The sequence below is a fragment of the Urocitellus parryii genome, chromosome 2 (assembly GCF_045843805.1).
Source record: "Urocitellus parryii isolate mUroPar1 chromosome 2, mUroPar1.hap1, whole genome shotgun sequence".
Lineage (NCBI taxonomy): Eukaryota > Metazoa > Chordata > Mammalia > Rodentia > Sciuridae > Urocitellus > Urocitellus parryii.
Genome location: NC_135532.1, coordinates 122,424,742 through 122,437,046, shown reverse-complemented (window position 1 = coordinate 122,437,046; position 12,305 = coordinate 122,424,742). Strand labels below are relative to the sequence as shown.

The window sequence follows — 12,305 nt, the reverse complement described above, 5'->3', positions numbered from 1 at the left end:
ATATGTTATGGTTTGGATGTGAGGTGTCCCCCAAAAGCTCATGTGTGAGACAGTGCAAGAAGGTTCAGAGGAGAAATGAGTGGGTTGTAAGAGTCTTAACCCAATTAGTGAATTAATCCTCTGGTAGGGATTAACTGAGTGGTAACAGAAGTGGTAGGGTGTAGCTGGAGGAGGTAGGAATTGGAGCATGGTTTAAGGGTATATATTGTATCTGTCAAGTGGAGAACTCTCTTTCTGCTTCCTGATCAGAGGTGGTTCCCTCAGCCACACTCTTCTGCCATGATGTTCAGCCTCACCTCAAGCCCCAAGGAATGGAGTCAGCCTTCTATGGCCTCTGAAACCAACCGTGAGACCTCAAATAAACTTTTTCTCCTTTAAAATTGTTCTGGTCAGATCCTTTAGTCATAGCAACAACAACAACAAAAAAAAAAAGCTGACTAAAACAGCATGCATCTGGTCAAGGTCTTATTTGGAAGCGAAGGTTTTTCAGAACGATGTTAGGTGCCCACAGAATCATTAGAAGGGTTATAGAAGCAGTTTCAAGTCTAAACTCCTAAGAAAAATACTAAAACTATTTTATAGACCTGGCCTGATGAGGAATCAAGTCTCTTCTGTGCCAGTGCCAGGAGCCTTACCTTGAAACCACTGCCATAGACCCAAACTAAAAGCCAGGGTTACAACCCTTGCCAGCAAAATGATCTGCACTTGGCTCTACCCTCTACTAATTGCTCACTTCTGAATCTGTCAAGTGAGTGAGTGAAAGTTGTAAAGAAAGCTGAAAAAAAAAAAGTTTTCTGCATTTTGCCCTCCAAAATGCAGCCAAAAGTTTTCCACATGTTAGAGGTATTATTTATGTCAATAAGTAATACAGGTATATAATAATATATAATAATAATAATATAATAAGACAGGTATAAGAAAAGCAACTCAGTTGTGGCGCAACGCACACCTGTAGTTCCATTCTGTGGGCACTCCAGAAGCTGAGGCAGGTGGATCACAAGTTTGAGGCCAGCTTCAGCAACCTAGCAAAGACCCTGTCTCAAAATAAAAAAGGACTTGGAGTGCAGCCCAGTGGTAGAATGCCCCTAGGTTCCATCCTCACTGCTGCAGGGGGAAAAAAGCAGAGGAAGAGGAAAGAAGAAGAAAGAGAAGAAAAAAAAAAAAAGCAACTCTGAATCCAGAATAAGCTTTTAATTTAAAACAGCTGGATAATCTTGAGCAAATTATTAAAGCTTGCAGAACACCAGTGGCAAAATTCTCACTAGTCAAACTGGAATAAAACTATTTTGTTTTGTTGTAAAAAATAACACAAATGTTTCAAAAGTAATGGGAATATGGTAAGTTTTTAGTATATATAAGTTACAATTAATTATATACCTCATTAGTCCTATTATCTCTGCAAATATTTAAATTCTTTGACCAAAACCAGAAGACATAATTCTTGATTTTAAAATTTTCATAGTTTACCATTTTATAAAGATTTTGCCGCTGGGTGTGGTGTTGCACCCCTATCATCTCAGCTACTTGGGAGGCTGAGGCAGGGGGATTGTAAATTCAAGTCCAGTCTTGGCAACTTAGCAAGATCCTGTCTCAAAAATAAAAACAGAAGGCTGAGGATTTAGCTCAGGGATAAAGCACTCCTGGGTTCAACCCCAGTACCAAAGCAAAACAAAAAGATTTTGTTGAATTAATTTTTCTGATAAATTCTTTCTTTAATCTTAGCAGCTAAGGAAATAGCAAGTTGTTTATAAAGTTCAACCTTAAATGTTGATCTGACCATGAAATTACCTTTGGCTATTAAATTTTACCTTATTCTTTCATGAGCTTCTGATTAAATATTTTTGTACATATTGGCTCAGAAGAATTAACTGGTATCATTTGACATTTGCAAAATCCATAAACTGTGAGAGTATAAGAATATGAATGGAAGGGAGGAATATTTTCATAGTGCCCCATATCCTGCCTTCTTTCCTGAATGATGGAGGGAGTGTCCCTCCCACTGAAGCGCTGCTCCCCTCACTTCTGTGTCTTCTAAAGAACAACATACCAGGATTCTCCCCTCTCTCTCCTGCATCTTCATTTTCTCCCTCACTACTGGATTATTCCATTAAGCATAAAATATGCTCCAATATCACCTATTAAAAACAACAGCTGAGCCTGTAATCTTAGAGATTCAGGAGGCTGAGACAGGAGGGTTGCAGATTCGAGGTTAGCCTAGGTAACTTAGCAAGATCTTGTCTCAAAATGAAAAATAAATAAATAAATAAAAGGACTGGGAATGTAGCTCAGTGATAAAGTGACCATAAATCCACTCCCCAATACTGCCACAAAATACCCTTTGCCTTGGCCCTCTGTCCCCATTAAGCTCTTGCTCCATTCTTAGCTCTCTCTCCAATGCACACTAACATCTACCATCCATCACACCTGTGTTTACAACCCTTACCAAAGATCTTCAACCACACCATACCTGATGGTCAAGACTTTGTCCTCATCCCACCTGCCTTCTTGCTCCGTTTTGACCTAGTTGCCCACACATCTCCCCAAATCACTTTTCCTCTCAGCAAACATATCTCCTCATCCTAGTTTTACAATCCCAACTCACTTTATTTCTTCTATGCCCAACTTCTATGTATAGAAGCCTAATGAATATGTCTTCAACCTTCTTCTCTTTGCCAACTCCCCTCACACCCATGCCCCATCCCAACATAGCTCTCTGCTGGGACATGATTTTAAATGTTTCCTATTCACTGCTAAAATATAATTATTTAATCAAAATCTACATTTAGGTGTCAAAGGTAATATGTCCAAAAGAGAACACCAAATTTTCCCTTATAATTTCTACATCTTTATGTTATGTATGGAAAGAGGGAGGTGTAAGGATACCAGTCATTTTGCAAAAGTTCTTTTTAAATGTTTGGTTTCTGTGAATGAGTCAAAGAACTATTACAAGCTGAGTGTTGAAGATGGATTTAACAGGACCTCCACCATCAAGAAGCTCAATATAGTAGTATAAATCCATAGCTTTGATAGCCACCACTGTCCTTGACATGTACTACTTACCTATTATCCAAACTTGACAACTTCTTGTCCTCAGTTCCCTCATCTCTGACATCATAAGAATAAAACCCATACTTTTCTTATTTGGTTGTTATGAGAATCAAAGTAATCTATGTAAAAATGAAGATTATAATAGAGGCTGGCAGATAGAAAAACACTCCGTATATGTTAACTTTTGAACAAGTGTTGAAAATCATATGCTTTATTGTCACTTGAAATTCAAATTGTTTTTTCTTTATGCTTGGAAGAAGAGACATACATATAAAGATAAGAAAATATACAATACACTTATAGTGATATATAAAATGATTTCCAAAAGAAAATGTTTTCCAACAAAAAGTCCAAAATAAGTAATTGTCTCAGAGACATCAACTACATAAATGTCTTTTTCTCTATCTTCTGTTACTTCTTTTAACTTCTTTTATCTTTTCCCATGGGTCACCTCTTTCCTCTCAAGGATTCTTAAAAGAGGACACTCCACCCTCAAAGACACATTCATTCTTCCCTCCTCCTGCATACAAAGGATGTGTTTCACTGAAATCCAAGTCAGGGCCCTGACTGTGCCCAAGGATCAATTATAGAAAGTCATAAATGAAATGCTTTTCAAGCACTCTGATTTCCAGACTGTGGGGATTGTTTCTATTCTCTGGGTACAGGCATTGAGTGTTTAGAAGTATGTTCTTTCCTTGGAAAACATTAAAGGCAATGATAGCAAACAAAATTGTTTTGCCGATCAGTAAATGCTCTTTCAGTCATTTGCTATCAGCTTTTTTCAATCTTGGTTGAGAAAAGTCAGTGATGTCTTGAACTCTGAAATTGCCTTTAGAAGGTCTTACCAACCTAGCTCATCATCCCATCCAGCCCTAGTTTTTTTTCTAAGACTCCTCTTTGTTAGGTGCAGGACAGACTGAGTAAGCTGTCTGCAGGGCATGCCAAACAAAGTTAGCTGCAGGGTGACCTGGCCTCTCAAACCCTCTGTCTGGTTCTTTATCAACTATTTGTTTCAAGCCCAAACACCCAAGCCCCCGCTCAAGGCTGAGCACTCAACCCCCTGCTCAAGGCCGAACACGTAACCCCCTTTGTGCCAACAAGGCAGCTTGCAGACCCAGAGACCCCATTAGATTTGGGCTATAAAAACTCCCTTCCACCGGGCCCCTCTGTCTCTTGCTCTCCCTCTTGCTCTTGCTCTTGCTCTTGCTCTCTCTTTCTTCTCTCTCTCTCTCTCTCTCTCTCTCTCTCTCTCTCTCTCTCTTTCTTTTCTCCTTTGTTGCACTGCTGCAATAAAGATCTCTTGTCGCTCCGAGTGTTGTGGTCACTTTCCTTTCACTCTTAATTCTTGTATGACCAGAGTTTTATAGACTCTATTATTAAGTCATTTCCATAGCAATCTTCTCATGTTAGAAGATTTTTGTGGACAGCATATTTTACATCATATATACTTTTTAAAATAAATCTTTGCATTCACATAAATTATTGGAAAAAAATGAACTTACTGAATTTTACATCAAAATACTGAGGTATACTGCCTGAGGTACATCCTTCTTGTTTTCCTACAGGCCTTATTTAACCATGCAGTCTAATCAGCATTCAGAATAAGGGATGTCAGGAAGGACAGTTTCTATGTTAGGAACTTCTAAGACCTGAGAGGGAAGCATCACATACCTTGTTTTACAGATGGAGAAACAGTCTCAGAGAGGTTTGGATGCCTAAGTTCACGCAGCTGATGATTTGGCAATGCTGAATTGATGGTCTTATCTATTCCTGGTTCATCCTATTTGCCCTTTATCACTAGGATAAGCAAAGCTTCTCTTCAGAAGTTTGGAATCTTTTCAGATGTCTCTTCAGATATAATCTAACTCAATGTCATCCAGATCCTCTCTGCTCCAATTTGACCCTTGACCCAGCCTCAGAAACCTATCTACTCCCCCTTCTAAACACTAAGGCATACCAAGTGTTACTCCAGAGTGGGGCCAAATTTCTGACTTTTGTGGTACTAGATCTTTCGCCATCAAGGATGAGCCAGGCTCAGATCAAACCTTGATGCAAGACAAGGCAGAACTCCTAGTCAGGACCAAAAGAAAACTGACCTCAGAAAATGGGAAGTGAGGGAAGCAGAGGATCTGGAGCCAGAAGACTAAGTACTGCTCCCAAGTTCCTCATTTGCCAGCAACTGGATGTTGAGTTGCCTCACTTTCCTGAGCCCCAGCTTCTTAATGAAGATAATGTTAATGGAGAAATGAAAATGGAGAATAATGAAAAATGGAGATAGCGTTACCAGCAGCCAAGCCAGGGAACTTGCCTGGTATGACCACATTTAGTCACCCACCTTTACAACCATGAAAAAGGGAGAAATTAATTTTATGCAGTCTGATCAAACTGGAGAGAAGGAATGAACCATTCTGTTAGCGAACAAGGGAAACTGCCTGGATCCCAACTGTCTATAAAAAGGACATAGTTTGCCTTTTTCTAATGTAGATGGATGGCCAAATTCAGACAGAAAGGATCCATGCAGATTCCCTGGCTGGACTGCCAAAAACAATAGTTGAAATTTCTGACTTTCCAACAGCTTTAGCAGAATGATGAAAAGAAACAATGGAGATGGCCCAAGTGATTCTCAACAGAAAATTGAATAAACAAAGTATGACATATCTGTACAATAGAATATTACTCAAAAACAAAAAGGAACAAATTACATGAGACTAGACAGAAGAATCTTGAAAGCATTATGCTAAGGAAATCAGGACAGATGAAGACTGCAGAACTCCATTTATATGACGTTCTACAGCAAGAAAAGCAAACTTGTGGTTATAGAAATCAGGATAACGGTTTCATGAGATCAGAGTAAGGAGTTGATTGAGAAAGGATATGAGGATACTTTCTGGGGTGATTCTGTATCTTGATAGACATAAGGAATTATCACTAACCTCTACATATTTCACCATATGTAAATGGTACCTCAATTAAAGAAGATGTCGAATTTCACAAATTTTTGTAAATAGGAGAACTCGACACAACTGTAAAATGCCATAGTTGCTCCCTGAAATATCATTCCTCTTTATATTGGTCAGGTTGGTCAGAAAACCTCAAAGGACTCACTTGTGGTGGCTAAGAAAGATGCACTTAATTGTAGTTGCTGTCTTTTATTATCCAGAGCTTATGGTTAGATCCAAATAAAGGGATTTCTGAGAAAAGCAAAGAGCACATAAATAAAGCAATACTAAGTTTAGAAATAATGAGTCACATTCTAATAGCAAAGTGGCATATGGACCATTCCACAGCATATACACTTCCTCTAAATCAGACTCCTTCAATTTCCATAGGAAAGGGAAGTTTCTATTTAAAATTTAGTTCAAGAAAAGTAAGTAGCAATAAAAAGAATAATAGCCATTTGTATTGGGTGCACAAAACTCTTCCAAATGTTCCTCTTTCTACTCACAACAGCCCTATAAAGCAGACAGGATTGTCTCCATTTCAAAGATAAGTAAAACAAGACTCAGGAGTGGCTAAGTTACTTGGAGTTAAGATACATACCAGGAATTCAAAACTGTGTGTGTCTGACTTCATAGCTTCTGGGTAAACTTACCCACTTAGTGTTCCAATTAGTTATCTACACAGTAGTATGGAATCAAATCTCATTACACAATAATTATTAATAGTAATATCTAACATTTATTGAGCCCTTATGAACTGTCAGTCACTTACATGCATTAATTTATTAAATGCTTAAACCAAGCTAAGAGGTAGGCATTATCACCAGCCCAAATTTATACAAATGAAGAAACTAAGAGATGTAAAGGAACTTTCCCAGGGTCATACACATAGCCCAGCAGAGCCTGGATTTATGCCCAGGAAGCCTAGATTGGAAGGCCAAACAACCATTACAACCATTGTGTCACTGGATGGGGTCTAAGGAGGTTTCCAGAAGAGAAAGGGGGACCTCAGCTCAGCCCTGGCATGTTCTTGACTTAAACCACAGACTGGAATGTCAGGATGCATTAAAAATGCACAAGTAGAGATTTATCCAGAAAAGCAAACAATAGAATAGGGCACTCAAAGGGAGAGAGAGTCGGGGTCCTGAAGAGTGAGTGAGTGAGGCATGCTTTAGGGGTCTCAGTTTTCTTCTTTCAAAGGAATTTTTGTAAATGGTGAACATGAAGAAATGTGGGGTGGCATCGCCTAATGAGAGCAAGCCTTTTGATCACAGAGCACAGAGTAGGCCACAGTGGTCTCATTCTTCTCAGAATCTTCAGGCTGATGTTTTCTAGTTAATAGGCAGCTCTTGACTATTCCCATATTATATGTCTCTAACATGCACTGTCTCTGTCTAGGTTTATTTTAATTAGTCTAAAAATATATTTTGGAAGCAAAAGAGGTATATAGGTATGAATTAAGTGGATCTGCAATACTCTAAGATTTATTGAACCTTTTAAAAATTTAGGCCTCGGCCTTGGGTAGTGAAGGTCAGAGCAGTTATGGAGTTTTAAGATTTTTAGATTCTTTCCTTCCAGTTGTCTCCTTTCTATACATCCTGTTTTCTTCCATCTTACCTCAGTTGTACCTTACCAGGTGGCTTATCTCTGAGAACCCAAAATGCAAAGCATCATACAGCAGGATTAAAATCTTACTTCCAGAAAAGACTAGAAACATTTTCAGATTTCCTAGGAAAGATCTGTAACCAGTGGCTGGTCCTAGATTGTAAAATGACACACATCTTCTGGGCACAATGGCTTGGGCAGCAAAGGCAGGAGGATCACAAATTCAAACAAGCTTCAACAACATAGCAAGACTCTGTCTCAAAATTTTTAAAAGTAAATAATTAAATCAAAAGTTTGGGGATGTTGCTTAATGGTAAAGCACTTGAGGGTTCAATCCTAGTACTGAAAAAAAGAAAGAAAAGAAACCTACATCTTCTTTTACTTCTCACTCCTAAGAGCAGTAGGGACTATGCTATAACTATAGTAAATATAATGATAACAGAAATTTATGGTTTTTTATTAACAAGTATCTAGAAAGTTCACAAGGTCAGACATGGCTCCTTGATAATGGACCGTCTCTTAAAAATTTCATTCATCTAGTCCAGTGGGTCACACCAACACCTCCAAAAAATGTCAGATTCCCAAGGTAAAGGCTCACTGTGTAGAAGGAAGAGTAGAAGGAGGAGTATAGCAGAGGGAAGAAAGACTGAGCTTGAAGAAGAAACCCATGTGTTTCTGATACTCTCCATCCTCTTCCTCCTCCTAGAGAATTACTGATCTAAGACTCATATTACTATCACAGGGTTCTCAGATTTTTGCATGTGACAAAATCATCTGGAGCGGTGGGACTTCTATCAAGTTCCCAGGTGAGGTTAATACTGCTGGCCTAAAGCCCACATATTGAGAACCATCACCCTATAATATTAATCCCTACATAACCCCTACTTAAATACCTCCAACCACAAGGGACAATGAAGTAGAATTAACACTGCCCACTAAACCAAGCAGGAAGCTCTTGTTTCATTTACTGACAATGAGGAAATGCTATTGATGTCAAGCATAAAAACTCTTTTTAATAATAAATTCTAAACATGTTATTATAAAATAAAAACAACAGAAATAGGTATATTTCACTAAATACAAAAAGGCAGACTCTTCTTTTAAAACTACCAGAAAGCTCAGTTCAAAATTGTCCATGTACAATGTTTATGCCTCATCAGAAGAAAACCCCTGCAGACCCAGAGCAAATATGCAGGTTCTGCATAAATGTTGACAGCCTGAGTCTCAGTTGAGCTCATTTAGCTTAACAAGTCTCTAGCTCCAGTTCACAGTCAGAACAGAGATCAATAAAAGCTCCATAATGCGTTTCTGTTAGTCTCCAGACTTTGTCTTTGCACAAGTGATTAAGGATGAGCAGAGGTCAATAGTGTGGTAGACATAGACCATGCCTACTTGCTCATTAGAGCTCACTACAAGTTACAAAGCCAAGTGGTACTTTTTAGGGGCTTTTTGTGTTTTTCTGGGGTTGTTTAAGAGATCCTCCCCTCCATTGGTTAGAAAAACTACAAATCCTACATAGGAAAAAGGCCTTAGTTTCCCATTGGCCTATGTTGGAAAAATCTTCTCTGTTTTTTGTTTTGTTTTGAGATGGCATCCCACTATGTTGCCTAGGCTGGTCTCAGTCTTAAACTTGCATATTATTGATAGCAAAGTTAGGGCACTTCCCTTGATCTCTGCATAAGAGATAAATGAACTATATAAAAAGGGAAAAATGAATTAATACAGTTTAATCAAACTGGGGAGATACAATTAGATTGTTTCTCTGCAGGTCCTGGGGAAGAAAAAAAACAAAACCAGGAGATGCATATATGTAGATTTAGCCAGGCAGTGCCAGCCAGAGAACACATTAGTTTCGATTTCCTTGGTGTCTATAGGGGCCAGCAGGTGGTTTTAGTTTCCATTTTCAGCATGAGAAAGTTCAGGAGCTAAACTATTCAGAGTTTTTAATTTCAAAGGGGCTCTGTTTCTTGAGGGCTCAAATGATTCTCCCACCTCAGCCTCCCAAGTAGCTGGGACTACAGGCTTGCAACACCATCCTGAACTCTTTTTTAGAACATTTTAGGAGAGGTAAATATGACAGTCTTAAAGATGGAAATGAAGACAGAGATCTTCAGGACTTCCCTGTGAGAGAAACCCTACCTGGCTCTCTGACATACTCCTTATGGGGCATGATTGTTGTTTCAAATAAATCCTTTCAGACTATGGTAACTACAACAGCCTTAGAAGGGAGTCAAGACAGCTCAACTAAATAACTGACCACCACAAAAATAAAATAAATTAGCCTGTGCTTGTTGCCACTGTATGTCAGATTAGGCACAGTTGAACATGAGTTTCAATAAATGCTTCTTGGATAAATTAATCATCAGGCCACCATGGGTATTCACAGCTGTAATAGTATATTTATAATTTACCCTAAATGTTGTGTTCTATTGCTGAGAGTCCCATGAGGCTGCAAAGATACGAGTTTTAGTTTGAGACCAAAAGGAATAGTGTTTTACACATAAAATGCTTGCTAGTGACACCAAAGGAATATTTTAATATAGAAGAAAAGTGTGTTAAGTGGTAGGTGTTAGGCCTAGATTGTCATTTTCCCACTTAAAAAAAAAATAACTCTTTATCAACTTTACTATTAAGGAAGAAACCTAATAACCACTGAGTACCTACTCTATACAAGGCAATGGGAAAGACTCTTCTACAAACATCACCTGAATCATGACATCAATAGGTGCTATATCCAGGAAATCCACATGGATATTATTTTTTTAAAAAAACAATCAGATAACTTAATTTTTTGTACTAAGTATTTGAATTCCAGGGCACTCTACCACTAAGCTACATCCCCATTTCTTTTTATTTCTTATTTTGAGATAGGATCTCCCTAAATTGCTCAGTCTAGCCTCAATTTTGTGATCCTTCTGCCTCAACCTCCTGAGTGGCTGGGATTATAGGCATATACCAGCATACTTGGCCTATCAAATAACTTCAATGTTAAATTTACATTAAATAACATGACAGTTATAAAGTTGAAAAGTAAATTTCTAACACCTAGCAAAAGTTTCCCTACATTTTTTAAATGGCAAGAAGTGCAGAAAACAAAAATTGACTTTAGTAGATGAGAGTAAGAAGGATAATTCCTAGTTTGGTTAGGAATATCCTGTGACTTAACTAGGACACTGGATGTGGATTATTTCCTCACCCATGAAAGTCAACCAAAAGAGGGCAAGTAATGGTTTGGAAGACCTTGGAGAGGCTGAAGATTATCATTCCATTCTTCACAAGAGGCCAGGAAGTCTAAAACTTCTCCAAGTATAGGAGGCCTCAAATAAAAACATTTACCAGAATGACCGAAAAGCAAGTACCACCTGAGCCCACTTGCCATTAAATCCTCTCTCCAGCCTCTCATTTTCTATGTTGTATCTCTCCCTGGCTCAGCCACATCTTATTCCTCTTTTCATTTTGGAGGGAAAATGTCTGGTTTTTGTCTCTCCGCGTCTTAATCAAAACATAGATAGAAATTTAGTCCTCAAATTTATTTTAGAGCCCAATGCTGCTAAAGGAAGGACACAAATGCTTGTTAGAAAATTTTATGGTTCTCCCATAAGAATGCCTTATTTTTTCTGATGTGCTTCACCTCTACTTAAAACTTCAAAGTTTTGCCAGCATGGTGGCAGATGCCCGTAATCCCCGAGACTCTGGAGTTCTGAGGCAGGAGGAATCAAATTTGAGGCCAGTCTGGACAACTTAGCCAGACCCTGTTTCAAAATAAAAAATTTAAAAAATTAAAAAAAAATGACTGGGGATGTAGCTCAGTGGTAAAGCATTCCTGGATTGGGTCCCCAATACTACTAAATAATAAATAAACAGATAATAGATAATATAAATAGATAAAAATTAAAACTTCAAGATTTTATAATTAATATAATTGTCTTGAAAACTAATAAAATGCATGCTAAGACTCCATTAAAGGTAATTTTAAGATAGACTCATGAAAAGCATAATTTTTTTTTCAGCCCTGGAGAAAGAATACACACTATAAAAGAGTATGTACCTCGAAATTCTTGTCCGTCTGTAAAGACAATTAATAAGTCAAAAACAAAGACATAATAAAAAAAAAATCCTGTATAGAAAACTTGGAGCAAATAAAATGGATTATCACTGAGATATTATATATCATATCATACTATATTATTTTACATTATATTATATATCATTCTCAATTATATTGTTTCAGGACAGAGAATGAAAACCTGAAGCAGAACAACAACAACACAATTTATCTTAATATAAAAGAAATAGAAAAAACACAATTTATCTTAATATAAGGGCATTTTTTTTTCAAAGGTAAAGAGAAATTCTATCCCTAGCATTCATTTCAGTTCAGGTATTGACCTACCTCTTAATCGCTCCTTCCTTTGTTATTATTGATTTCAAAATCAGAAGGAGGGCTCACCATTTCTTCATTTGTTTGTCCCTCAAATGCCTACAGGGATTTGAGGCTGACAGAGAGGAAAAGGATAGTATTCTCTTGCCTCTGCAGCTTCTAAACTTAGAGACAGCCTCAGCGAGCCAAATGCCTCTAGAGGGAGGACACAAATGCTGATAAACTGCTGAGTGAAAGTATTTGCCCTTCTTATAAATATCAAAGAACAAAAATTGTGCTCCAAGATTCCTCACAAGTTCGGAACCACTAGCAGGCCCTATCATGGATCCAAA

At 37.9% G+C, this 12,305-nt stretch overlaps 1 long non-coding RNA gene across 1 annotated transcript in view; it reads right to left on the bottom strand.

Annotated features, from left to right (window-relative positions):
* Nucleotides 1-12,081, bottom strand: part of LOC113175994 (uncharacterized) — a 29,528-nt gene extending 17,447 nt beyond the window's left edge. The window contains exon 1 of the long non-coding RNA XR_003300025.1: nt 11,986-12,081. This is a non-coding gene — a long non-coding RNA (uncharacterized LOC113175994). The remainder of the gene's footprint in view (nt 1-11,985) is intronic.
* Nucleotides 12,082-12,305: the final 224 nt, after the last annotated feature.